The sequence below is a fragment of the Vanessa tameamea genome, chromosome 17 (genome assembly GCF_037043105.1).
Source record: "Vanessa tameamea isolate UH-Manoa-2023 chromosome 17, ilVanTame1 primary haplotype, whole genome shotgun sequence".
NCBI lineage: Eukaryota > Metazoa > Arthropoda > Insecta > Lepidoptera > Nymphalidae > Vanessa > Vanessa tameamea.
Window position 1 is genome coordinate 6,369,357 of NC_087325.1, and position 13,736 is coordinate 6,383,092.

Genomic DNA, 13,736 nt, shown 5'->3' on the forward strand with positions numbered 1-13,736 from the left:
CTTTTAAAAGCAATTTAAGCCACTTAATTTACGTTAGAGTTTGTAAAAGAGCAAAGACTAGACTTATTTAAGGCTCACTGAAAAAAGACTTAAATATATTTTTATATAAAAGAAAAAAAACTTTATTGTAAAGTTTTTTAAATAAAATACATTTTATTTAATTGCATCGTACAATGCGTTTTTATTAAAACACGTAGTTTAAATAATAAATAACTGTTATTGTTGGTAAACAACAGATGTAAAAAAGAACAGATAACATATTTAAATTTAAAATATATAGGAACAATCTACAAGCATCCTACTCCTGGAAAGGCCTTCTCTCTTTTCAGGGATAAGGTTTTTGTTGCATATTCCAAAATACAGCTCCAGTGTTGGCAGGTGGATATACTTGGCAGAATTTCGTCTGAGAGAAGCAAGTTCCGAGCATGCGATACATTATGTACATTTACAAATTAAGTTCATTAAAATTCTGTAGTGTTTGTCCAAAATTGAACCGAAACCATGGGTTAATATTCACATATTCTGTCAACTAGGCTATATCAACTCAAAAATTATGTCTAAGCATCATAAGCCACATATCATGAACACACAATTAATTTAGTCCCGTGTAACGGCAACAGCGCCTTTACAACAAACAAAACTCCTACGGCAAATACACTACAATACTTTAACAAAATAGTCTTTATTACACGGAAAGTTAAAGCTTGTACACACTAACTTAATTCAAAGGGCATGCGCAGTTCCTCTTAGAGAGTTTGGCGCTACCTTACCACAGTATCTAACTGGCACTCTTAACCTCCGTGCGTACAGTCGGGAGGAAACATTTTTCGACTTTTCCTCTTACCTACCGAATATTATATGTAAGCATAAAAGTAGAAAAGCATGCAGATGTGTGTTTAGAGCGATCGAATCTAATATCTTCGCAACTTAAGTGTGTGTGTTTTATATAGTTAAAGGGTAAGTAATGTGTAACCTGTAGCTTGCCTGTTATTTTTCCTTATTAATTCATGTTGGATATTGCATGGGTCTTAGACTTTGGTGTATCGTTTAATGTTAAATATAACAATGTTTTATTAAATTGTCAGGAGTTTTGTTTATAATATTAAGTCGATTAAAATATTTAGAATGTTTCACTTTTATAACTTTTGACTTGTTACCGACTTTAAAGACTATAAAACTGTTGCAATTAAATGATTTAAAAAAAAAGATCAATTATAAATATTAATCTATTATGGTTGAGTTTATTGTAAGTGAGTGTCCCTTTGTGTGTCTTCGTTAGAATACTTCAAAGGCTTATTGTAAGCTTATCATTCTGATCTGCCGAGTTACAAGTTGCTCACAGCTATTTTCATCTGACCTCTGAAATAATTTATGTATAAGCCAACAATTTATTTTAACACAACAGTTTCTTACCTTGAAGATAAGATTATCAGAACCATAAATATTGTTATCAACTGACAAGTAAGCCATGCCATATAATGAATATTAACACGATCATTTTATGGGATTCGCAGGATGGGCGGTGTTTTCATTTCTTTCGTTATTTTTAAAGCAAGGCTTATCTCTTGCAATGACTCTAAGTAATTTTTCGTTGTTCCTTCTGCGAAGATGCGACACAATATCTTCATTTATATCATAGTTCCTTATGTACGTATATTATTTTTATATTTTCGTATAAAATTATATTGCAGACCCAACTACGTGTTGCTACGTCATACGATGAATTATAATGTTTGATACGATATTTAGTCACAAACGTTTTTTGAAATACGCTGAAAATATGGTAAAAAAATATCATGTCAAAAGAATAAGCGTTTAGCATGATGCGCGTTCAAAAAAAACGATATTTTTATATATATAGATTTATTAGAAATACTTTCTACTTTAAGTAACTCTCTAATTTAGAGTACATTTTAGTTATTTATTCTGTTTTTTTTAATCATATTTTTACGGTTTGCTTAGTGCCTAAAATAAAAACTATAAAATTAATTTAAATTAAATAGTACTGGTTGGCAATTTAAAGGCCGTTAGTCTTTTGAACATTTGCTCCAACCAAATTAATACTAAACCAAAGACGTCTTAATATTATGAATACAATTTTTTTATGCAAAGAAATTACTATTTATGGTAATTTGTTTTCGGCTTAATTTGTATTTTAACTTGAGCCGTACTTAATGTGTCATTTAATCAGAATTATATAATTTTAGCTACTTAGAAGTAAATTAAGTACGGGAATATACTTTAAGAGGTCTATTTGTATAATTTCGGAACAAATGGTACACAAATATTGTTTATAAAAATATGAGTACGAGAAAAAATACAAAATTAAAGCTGGGTTAGATTTGATCCATTTGGTTGCTTTATTTTAAATTAAGACAATTACGAATGTGTTCATATATTATATTAGAAATGTACTAAATGCTTTCGAAAATAATCATATATAAATATGAGACTTGGACAAATATAACTTCTATCGATTTAAACAAGTTCAAGGCCTAGTTTTATTTTTAAATGAGAACGATTCAAGAACAACCTAACTGTCCTATATAATATGATCCTATATTTTTATAGTAAACTAATCAATCATTTAAAATTATGAAAATGTTGATAGATTTAAATAAAAAGCAGGTATTTTTGAATTCAGTTCATTCTCATTTTAAAAATTCAGCTTATTTGACTATTGCACAATTTCGTGTGTAGTTAAAAATGGTTTAATAAATTTTTGTAAAGCCTGCTAATCAATATATGAGGTTCCAATACTATTAAAATTTACTCAATAAATTAAATATTTGTATTATTTTAAGTTATTATCTTGTGTTTTTCTATCTATGGGTTATCCTTTTATTTGTTAAACTTATTTAAAGCTATTGAGTCTAGTTTGCTAGAAAAGACGATGTTCAAAATTATTAGAACATACTAAGAAAGTGAACCTTTGAAAATCTATAATTATTTGAGTAATAATATCCGTATCGTCTTAAGAATTTATTTTATTTACCGTAAAAATGAATGCATTGAAGACATTATTACAAATTTTAGAATGAGAAAATTTCTAAATACGAAATTTTTATTACAACAGTTAAAAACTAACCTTAAAAGTAAACGTGGCTGTCTTTTCTTATAAAGTAATTGTTTATTTATCCCTGTTCTAAGGAGGAAAATCCAATAAGATTTATCATCAATATAACTTAAAACTTTTTTTACTTATATACACTTTTCATTAAAAATCACGCTAAGTTCAATCATAGTAGAACCTTCTTTATCCTTGACCCGAATGATAGTTAATTAATTAATTGTAATACAAACGGTTTTCTAAGGTCACCTAGTAATTACTTCGCGAACTAGTAAAACGTTTTAAAATTAAGTTGATTGTATTTTATTACATAAAAAAAAATTGATAAGACTTTACAGTCTTTTAAAAAGCAATAACATATACATTTAATAAATTTATATATAAAAAAAGACGAATGAAGTCGATTGTATCAAATCATATAATGGATCAATATGTTCTTTGCAATATACAATATATCTTTTACAAAATTATTTAATATTAGTTCAAAAATTATGATGTCATTAGTCTACTAAATTATAAGGAAGATTATTTTGATAATAGATTATAAGGGCGTGTGGTAATTTTATCAAGTAAAGGTTATTTTTTTTTACAATGCTCGTACTTAGATACTATGAAAATAAGTGTGCGTTCAATTTATTTTTGGTTTTATTTTAAGCGTTCCATTTAAACGAACGTTACGTAAAATCGCTGTACTCACGATCTTGATATTATTGTTAATTTGTCTGTGGAAGATTAACTTTGAAATTCGAGTGCTTTTGATACTAGGTTACAATTTTGATTAAATACTCGAAGAGATTTTAATGAAAGTTCATCGTTTAATTAAAAGTTTGTATTGCCTTCGTTAGCTGTAAATTTGTATGAGTATAAATCACGTGAAATGATTTAAAATATTTGCTTTGCCGGTGGAAGCTACAAAGCGCTAAATGTAACACGTTTTTACGCAGAGTTGACATGATTTATATATGACATTAAATATGAGGGCTTGTCGACTGTTTTTTTTCTATGAACTACTTTTTTTTTTTATTTTCGCATTTTTCTTTGTTACCCAGGGTCTTGTTTTTAACGAATTGTAATAAAATTTTTGAAATTTTTTGGTAGTCCGTCTGGGTATGTACAACCCGTTTATTAGATATTTTATCTTATAGCTTGTCGTTCGTCGTATTTGCTCGTCCACATTCTCATCAAATCAATCTTTTTCATAAAAAAGTTATTCTTTAGCGCGACATGAAGTAATGCTATAATAAAGGTCAATTATTATGATGTGTGCACAGGGTTTGTTTTTAAGTGCACAGGATGATATTATAACTACTTGATAAAGTTGCTCGCTAAACCAACGTTTAAGTGTCAATCGAAATATACAAATTCACACCTTATCTCATTTTACATTTTTTATTTTATTACTAATTTAAATTGTGAATGTTAATATTTGTGAGTAAGTCTTATAATAATGGTGAAGAATAATAAATTACGTATATCATAACAATAAATAATATTAATAAGTATATTATTATATCTATTTTCAAATATGCCGAAGAACAAGAAGTAGAACTTCGCACATGCGTACATAAGTACACGCACCTTTGTTTAAATTATAAGTGTATTGATATTTTGACAATTTATCGGGTACATTTGGCACTAGTTGTTGTAAATATGTTTTTGTTAAATGTCAGCGTTTATGTGTTTAAGTAAAGTAAAGTAATAATCTGATTTTGTCATTTCCTGCAAAGGCTAAGAATTCGACGTTTATTTAATAAGGGTCGATATACATTTCGATTTAGAATAATACGAATTTCCTCGTGATGTTAGCTCTACTAAGCAAGGGATAACGTGAGAAAACAAATGAATCCTTTCAAAATGTTATCGGTACTGGCTTTGAATTAAACCCTTTGCTTCGAATTAGTGCGTCTTTTAGTGACAGTGATTTATATATTTATGTAACCAATTCCTTATATTGTGAATACGTCGGAGATAGTATCTATCATTATATCGGAGATAATAACATTATGTTTGTGTCTGTAATTAATCTAGTTCACTAATTCCTTCACATAATAACACGATCGATACAAATGTTGCCCAAATATACGATTACGTATTACTGTACAAATTGTTTAGATAGGTCTGTGTTTAAGTTGTTAAAACGCGTAAATCTTAACCAAAGGTTGTTCAAACCTGGACAAGTGCCTTTGAATAATAATTTCCTTAATTAGTGTTTATGGTTGTGAATGGTATCGTGAAGGAATCTCCATTTATCGGGTGATAATCCACCACATATGCCCATATCCCCCAAAAGGAGACGAGATCTTAGTCATATATTAAATTGATTGACATTGACTACTGCTTATAATAGACGTCATTAAAAATAATAAAATGATATTAAACTTAGATTGAAATAAAATACGACAAAAATAATGGTAAAATGTTTGATATAGTTGAAAGTTATTTCATGAAAGTTAATTAAGTAATTAAAAAATCTTTTATACTTTTTTCAGACTTGGAAATTGAATTAATTATATTTTAGCATATGAAAATTCTCTCATATGAAATGTTAAAACAAAAGCGTAGAGAATAAATTACGAAATATTCGCATGATAGCGGTCAGTGAGAGCTATATGTGGAGAAGAAAATGAATTGAGAGAGAATATTAGGAATATTGGAGCTAATATGCATCTTATTCGTAATGATTAGTGTGTTAATTAAAAAAAGTCTTAAAGCATGACCTGATATTTATCAATAGCATTTAATTTTTAAAGATTTGTATATGTCATGTTTGTATTTATACTTTTTTGATCGAAGTTTGAAAGACCGGGTTTTTAAATTAAGACCTTTTTTCTCGTTGGAAAAACGCATTACTCGCTGGTGCCCAGAACGACTAGTACTAAAAAACTAGCGGTACCCTCTCCGACGGCTTCGTCGCTTCGGCGGGCGCTAAGGTATCGCTTTCGCGTGCTACCGTAATGACTTGATTGTAAATTAAGGCTTAGATTGTTAGTAATTTTAATCGTTGTCACACGGCTTGTTTCTCACTTAAGAATATTCCATATTTTTACTGCCTTATTAATAATATTAAGCTTGGAAAACATGTATTGATTGTTTATTAGAGGCGCAAATTATTCTAAAAATATTTATAGTATATTATATTTTGAAATATTGACGTCAACCTTAGATCAAGAGCAAAAGATACATGAATAGTTATTATTAGCATATTTAATAAAAACAAAGTGTATTTTTAGTTAAAAATATTCAAAACTTTTAAACAACGTCGAGCGTTATGATTTATTACGAATAAAAACTTACGTTTGTTTATTGTTCTTCCAATCAAGGTTTAATAAATGTGTTTAAAGCGCACCTTTTTCAACATTCCCTTTTGAAATAATTTAGCTTGTTATCAATGTGAAAATAGACCTTTGAATAATTGTTTTAAAATAATCGGACAATAGGCATGATGACAGATTTTGAAAAACTACACTACCATGTTATTACGTTATTACTTTATACAAAATAAATCTTAATTCTGCAAAAAAAAATTAAGTTTATTAGGTAAAAGTGATCTTTTAAAAATAAATTTTAAATTTTGTACAAAAACGCTAGAATACTAATGGTGTCGGTCTATGACGTCACGCTTTCGTAAACATTTGACAGTTCGCATGTTAAATGTTTATTTAGATCCGTAATTTAATTTATTTCATACGAAAATTATGAATTCTAATGTGTATCGATGGTGTGCGGTTCCTCAATGTAAATGTAACAATACATCTATAAAAACTCCGAAGAAGTTATTTATTAATGTTCCTTTGAAGAAAAAAGTTAGAAATATGTAGCTAAATCTTGCACGACGAGACCCAACAGCTATATCTTCAAGTTCTGTACTTTATTTCTGCGAAGACCATTTCGACGTAAGTATTTCTCTTATTTACTATATAATAATTAAGTAAACTTGAGATCATTAGAGAAAATTGTCAATAATATTGGCGATCACGTTTCAGGTTATGTTCCATTCCTTTATTACTACTGCAATACTCTATGTATATTAGAACTTACCTAAAACTTTTATTCTTGTTTCAGTTACCAAATGGATAATTATATTCAGTATCTTGTGATGGGTTCAGTTTCGCAAATGCGCATGAAGTCAGAGTGTATGCCCACAAGATTTGAATGCCAATCGGACAGAAAAAAACGAACTTCTAATACTACTGAGCAACCCTATGTTCTTAAGATACAAAGAAGGATACTAATTGAAGAAAGTGAAAAACATTTTGCAGAGAAAAGTACACCTACAAAACATTTAGAACCTGCAAGCATTTCATCAGAAAGTTCAGGTACTCACCAACACTATAATGTCAGCGAATGAGTTTCTGTTTTATTGGGTTAAAGTGTATATTGATTGAACTTGCCTATTACTTTTATCAATAACAGAGAACATAAAACAAAACTATTATAACAAAGTTTGTTACAAAATTTTTGTAGAACTATACATACGTAAGGCACTGGTTTATTTATTTTTATATTTTAGTTTTGCACACAATTGAAGAAAATCAAGAAGGGCTTCTAAAATCAGTTGATAAATCTGTACAAATACATATAACACATAAATTTAGAAGCAAAACTGTCCAGACCAAAATTAAGCTAGTAAGCCAGTTAACATCACCCTTGAAACCTGCTCAATCGCTACATCTCCATTTAAAATTGAAAGCTGTGGTAAACCAGTGATATCAAGCAGTGGTGTCAAGCATGTTATCAAGAAATAAATGTGTATAAAAGATCAATCTGACAGTGACATTTCATATGCACCATCTGTGAGTCAGCGAGAAACATCACCATCAATACAATCTCTTATAATGAAATCAACATCAGACTGCAGTGAATTAACTGAGGAGATAAAAAAAGAAGAAGGATTAAACATTCTCAATTATAAAATACTTAAGATAATGAAAAAACCAAGGTCTTACTTAGGTCTTCCTAAAAGCTGTTGTTATTTATTAGATTTAATTGAAGAACAAACAAGAATCCCTAATAACCATTTACTGCTTTGTTTAAAAAAAATAAAATTAAATAATCCATTTAGAGAGCTTGCTGATGATTTTGCCATGACCACTACATATGCAAGCAAAATATTTATTAAAAGTATACCAGTGACAGCCAGTGTAGTGCGACCCTTTATTGTCAAATTAAACAAAGATTTGATAAACTGTACTTTGCCCATGGCTTTCAGACATAAATTTCATCACACAAGTTGTATAATAGAATGTTTTGAAATTGAAGTGCAAAAGCCTTCAAAAAGTGCCAATCAAGCTCTATCATGGTCAGAATACAAAAAGGCTAATACCATTAAATATTTAGTGTCTTGTACACCAAATGGTTTAGTAAATTATGTTTGACCAGGCTATGGAGGAAGAGTAACAGACACATGTTTGGTCGAGACTTGTGATTTTATCAACTGTTTAGAACCTGGTATGTGTGTAATGGCTGATAGAGGGTTCAAGCATGTAGAACAATACTCACGTAAGAAGAGAGTACAACTTGTACGGCCCCCAAGTGTTGTCACTGGAGCCAAGTTATCTAAAAGTGAAGTAAAGGAAACAAAGCAGATAGCTAGTTTAAGGATTCATGTTGAGAGGTTAATTTGACATTTTAAGAGAATTTAATATGTTAAAGCCCCATGCATGTCTAAACACAAATTTTGTAAAAGTACTTGATGATGTTGTTGTAATTGCATGTGCTTTTATAAATTTGCAAGACTCTCTAGTTAAATAAAGCTACAAAAATTATCATATGTGCATTTTATTTTTAATAAAGATTACAATATACTTTGGTACAACATTGGATATATTTTTCCTTTCCACAGACCCGCTAAAAGTTTAAGGAAATCAGACATATATGTGACGAATATATGAAACGAGTAAACACAAGGAAGTTCGAACGATATACAAATTGTCAAATCAAAACAATATTACAAAAGCGCGATTCTGATTGGTGTTTGACCTAATATGGCGGATTCTTATGTTTTGTATTTTTATTTTTATTAAAATAAATAGAATCACACATGTAATTTAAAAATAAATGATTTACTTAGAGTCTCTCTATCCTATATTATTATTTAAAATTATAATTTCAGTGATTCTTAAGTACTGTCATCATGCCTATTGGGTTCAATGAAAATGAGATTTAAATTTACGTTCCATTTGTTTTTTTCCTTTTTATAGAAAACAGATTAATTATAATTGTTACACGATTATGGTAAATGGTTTTATTAAAAAATATAGTATATTATTAAATGTCTGGTAAAGAAATTTGTTTTTTTTTTAAATCCAACAAGTATATATCATTTATTATATATTAGCAATCCGCCCCTATTATTATTATAGCCATAATAATGGTATATATACAACTTTTGGATTGAAGAAAAAAATTAAAGTAAATTTAAAGATCAAAGCTTACAGAGAAGCGACTTTGTTTTATACTAGTAGAGATTCCTTAGGACATCTCATCTGCAATGAGTTTTAAAAGCTTTTTGTAGCTTCACTTTCCTCGGTTTCTGTAATTAAATCTTGTAAGTTGATTTACCCCACTTCAATATTAATTTGACTGGTGTTCGATTGGGCTGAAATTTTGTAAACACGTTTGATTTTTACGACAATACATGATTGATTAAATATCGCTTTGTTCAATATGGCGGAAGCTGACTCATTTCATCATAGATCGGATCAAAGATTACTATCATATCAAGAAAGGTTTTGATGTGCTGGAAGCGACAAGCAAAATAATGTCACATTGACCCGTTCATAATTTGACTGTTCTCAGTTAAAGTAAAAATTTAAGCCTTATAAACAAAAATGTAACATTAATTATTATTAAATACTAAATATGTTATAGCGCTATTATACCATAATACAAACTAAAATTTATATAAGCGTAAAAATCACAATCACAAAACAAAACAATCATTTATATGATTAAGAAATAACTAAAACGCTTTTATTTAATCGAAATATGTTCATTTTTAATAAGATCTAAGGTTGGTTGGTTTAATATTTGTTATTAATAATTTAATCTTTGATTATTTTGAACATAAATTATTTATGATTAGTTACATATTATATAAATTCATTGGAGCACTTAATAGTAGGGCTTCGTTCAAGCTCATCTAGTTACAGCATTAATTAGAATGAATTGAATTTCAGTTTAGAAGGTGAGTGAGCTAATGTAACTATAGGTACTAGGGGCATATGATCTTAGTTCTTAATGATAATGGTACATTGGCGTTGTTGGTAATGGTTAATATTTTTACAGAAAACTGTGTACGTGTGCGTGTGCGGGCATGCCGGCGTGTGTATGTGTGCGTGCGTGCGTGTGTTTGTGTGCGGGCGTGCGGGTATGTGTATGTGGGCATGCGTGCGTGTGTGTGTGTGTTGGCATATAATATACCTTATATATTATAAGAATAGTGCAACATAATTTTTTTCTTTCCTGTAATGGAAATTTTTGTAAACTTATTATATTTTATTTTGTAACAACATGCTGCCCCTCACACAAGCCTTTCGCTAAACTGGAAGATTAAAGAGGAATATTAGTAACTTTATTAAAAACAGACGTTGCCAGTATTTAATTTAAAATAATTATGTATTCAACATTAGTACATTTATAACAATTAATGCTTAAACTTTCCGTTCTAGATGACATCTATAATTTTAAACAACTACAAAGTTAAAACGCCACTATTGTCGAGGACTTTTATTAGTTAACGATTTTGTACAATGACAATCGATCTCATATAATCTGTTTTGAAATAAGTATATTCTGAGGTTTTTGTTTTGTTTTTACAAAAAAACTAGATACTCCTCGATAACTTTGTCGATAGCAAACTGATTTCGATGAAGTATTTTAAAGGATGAGTAATGCTTAAAAAGTGTCCCTTTAATTTAAAGTGGAATGGAGTGTAGGTTTTTTTACTCACTTAAAATTTACCTCTATTTGTTTTACTTACCTACGTATTGTATGTATATTAAACGATTTCTGCGATGGTACTAAATCGATTTTAAAATGCACTCCTTAGGATGAAATAGGGGTATAAACTAGGCAATTTGTTATTTGATATGTAATATTGTATACTGTAACTTGAAATGTATACATAATTATACTCGATATTTTCTTCGATTCAAAATACAAAAAATCGAAAAAGTCGATTAAAAAAAAACAATTTACCTATATCATTTTAATTTTATTAAATAAGCCTATAATTTATTCCAAGAAGTAATGTATAAACTTGTCGTATTTAAAATGAATAATTTTATATATTGAAAAAATAAACACCACAATAAACATACGAAATTTATTACAGCTACAATTTATAATGTAAAGATAAAAATATACATTAAAAGTACTAAAATAAAACACATATAATTGATATATTTTACAATTAAAATACTTGTTTCTATTTTTCGCTAAGATGAAGACCAGATCAGAAGGAAGATCTCTGAATAGTAGGTAATGAGTTTTAGGCAACTTTTCTTGAGGCTCAATTTTTTTGATACATTTTCTTTTTATTACGTTTTTATAAAGGCCTTGTAAAGGCTCGACTAAGGTATAATTGGTTTTATTCTTATCAGTATCCACCGGCTCCAAGCGTTTTCTTTCTTATCAATAAATTGTATTTCAGTTTGAACCATACCTATTAATTGCAAACGGCTTTTATTGTTTTAATTTTCTATATTTACGCCACGGCTTAGGTGTCCACTAAATCAAACCGTTTTTTTTGCTGTCGCTGGGTAATTTATTCATAACGGGGACGTTAAGTGGGGAAGTGTACTTGGGACTGCTAAATGGGAGGCAGTACAAGCTGATAAAGTACAAGCCGATTGCCATCCTATCTGATGGAGGCACTCACTATAGAAATCATGTTAGGGAAATTCGTGCACATCGTACTCGATCGTGAGTATAGCATTTCAAATAAGACTCAGTGACTAAGATAGAAAACGATGGCCTCCACTCTTGCCAAGATTTTGAAAATTATCAGTGCTCGTCTCACGAAATATGCACTACTGGTCTACTTTTTTCGGTAACAGACTTACATGCTTAAAACGTGTCATTATGTCATACATTAATTCGAGATGATCTAGTCTTGTCGTTAGAACGCATCTTAATTGATAAGTGTGGGTTCATCTCCAGACAAGCACCACTGTGGTAGAATGGTAGAACGAGCTCTGATCCTTCTCCTCACATGTAGAGGCCTTCGCCCAGCATTGGGATAATTTTATTTAATGACTGTTACGTTACTAATATGATATGGAAGCTCTTTTGTTTCAATATTATTTAATTTAAAGGTGGATGTAATATAAAAATATTCATTGAAAGCATTTTTTCGGAATCGTTGACATAAAAAAATATATATTCCTTTATTTTACATTAGCTTGGTATTCCCTCGACGCCAGTTTATTCTCATCAAGACAATTTGTTAAGTGAGTGGCATCGTGATACGTGACCTATCTTTATTGGGGCTATAACAAGGATTTAATCACCAAGGATAGGAGATAATATCATGCAATCTGCTCTTACTTTTTATAATCGATTAATGTATTTATTTACCTAATTAGTGTAACAATATTATTTTGCTTTCGATAAATTGTAAACATTAATATAAAACGAAACGTATACGCTAATGATAATTAACTTTTTATCTGTAGTTTTTATATTATTGTTACAAAAATTAAATTAGCTATGACTCAAAAGTTCCCACTGCTCCCAGTATTTACTTTAACCATTTTTTGCACATAATTAGGTCGACCAAAGAGTACGTTCTATAGAGGATGTTTTTTTATACATATTCCTCTTATAAAAGTAAATAGTAATACCGCGAATAATAGGAAAATGTTCTGAACAAACGACATCAATTTAAATATAGGCAATTAATTGGTAATTTCAATTTGAATAAAGATTTTAAATAAAACGAAAATAATTCAAGCATTTTAGAATAAATGTGTTAGCCTTTGACAAAATGCGATCATTAAAATGAAATACACAAATTTTCTGCTGCAATTTAAATGTCATTTTCCCAAAAAGCTATCTTCGCTCAAGCGAAACTATCTCCGGTCTGTGTGGTAGAATCGATTGGACTTCCTGTTATATGCGTCGAATGATTTAAAGCAGGATTGTATTTAAGGATAATTAAGTATAAAGCGTTATGTAATGATCAATTTTATTTTAAAATACATGTATTTGTTTTACGAAACAAACACTTCTATAAGATTTGATATGTCGTTTCAATTATTAATTCGGTTCGAACTTTATACAATAATAATACATTCTGATAATTCATGATGAAATTTAAGAAATCGAATAAAAATTAGCCGATAAATTAAAATCAATATTATTTTTTAATTAAGCAGATTATTATATCTTATTAATGTATAATAACGGATTACTGAACGAATTTCAGCCACAGTAACTAACCTCAAAGTAAAGTCACGCAGGAGATGCTTTATTATAAGAATCACGTGCACTCTTTGTTTTCACAATATCATAATCTGATCAGATGGTAAAGATAAGCCTATTACTATGATACCTCCTAACCTATTACAGCCACAAATTATTTCTGAGGAACGGAACTGTAAACACCTTTCTACGTCAAGGCCGTAATTGTAAATTTATCTATACAAAACTTAATAACTTTTAG

The 13,736-nt window shown here is 29.2% G+C and overlaps 1 protein-coding gene and 1 pseudogene across 2 annotated transcripts in view; both read left to right on the plus strand.

Annotated features, from left to right (window-relative positions):
* Positions 1 to 734: 734 nt before the first annotated feature.
* LOC113400342 (synaptotagmin-15-like) overlaps positions 735 to 13,736 on the plus strand; it is a 77,776-nt gene continuing 64,774 nt past the window's right edge. The window contains exon 1 of one of the 2 annotated variants that reach the window (XM_026639875.2): positions 735 to 860. The gene's annotated coding sequence lies outside the window, so the exon portion shown is untranslated. Of the gene's footprint in view, positions 958 to 13,736 lie in introns of both variants that reach the window. The other variant, XM_026639874.2, reaches the window with a different exon arrangement.
* Positions 7,140 to 8,943, plus strand: LOC135193748 (uncharacterized; annotated as a pseudogene).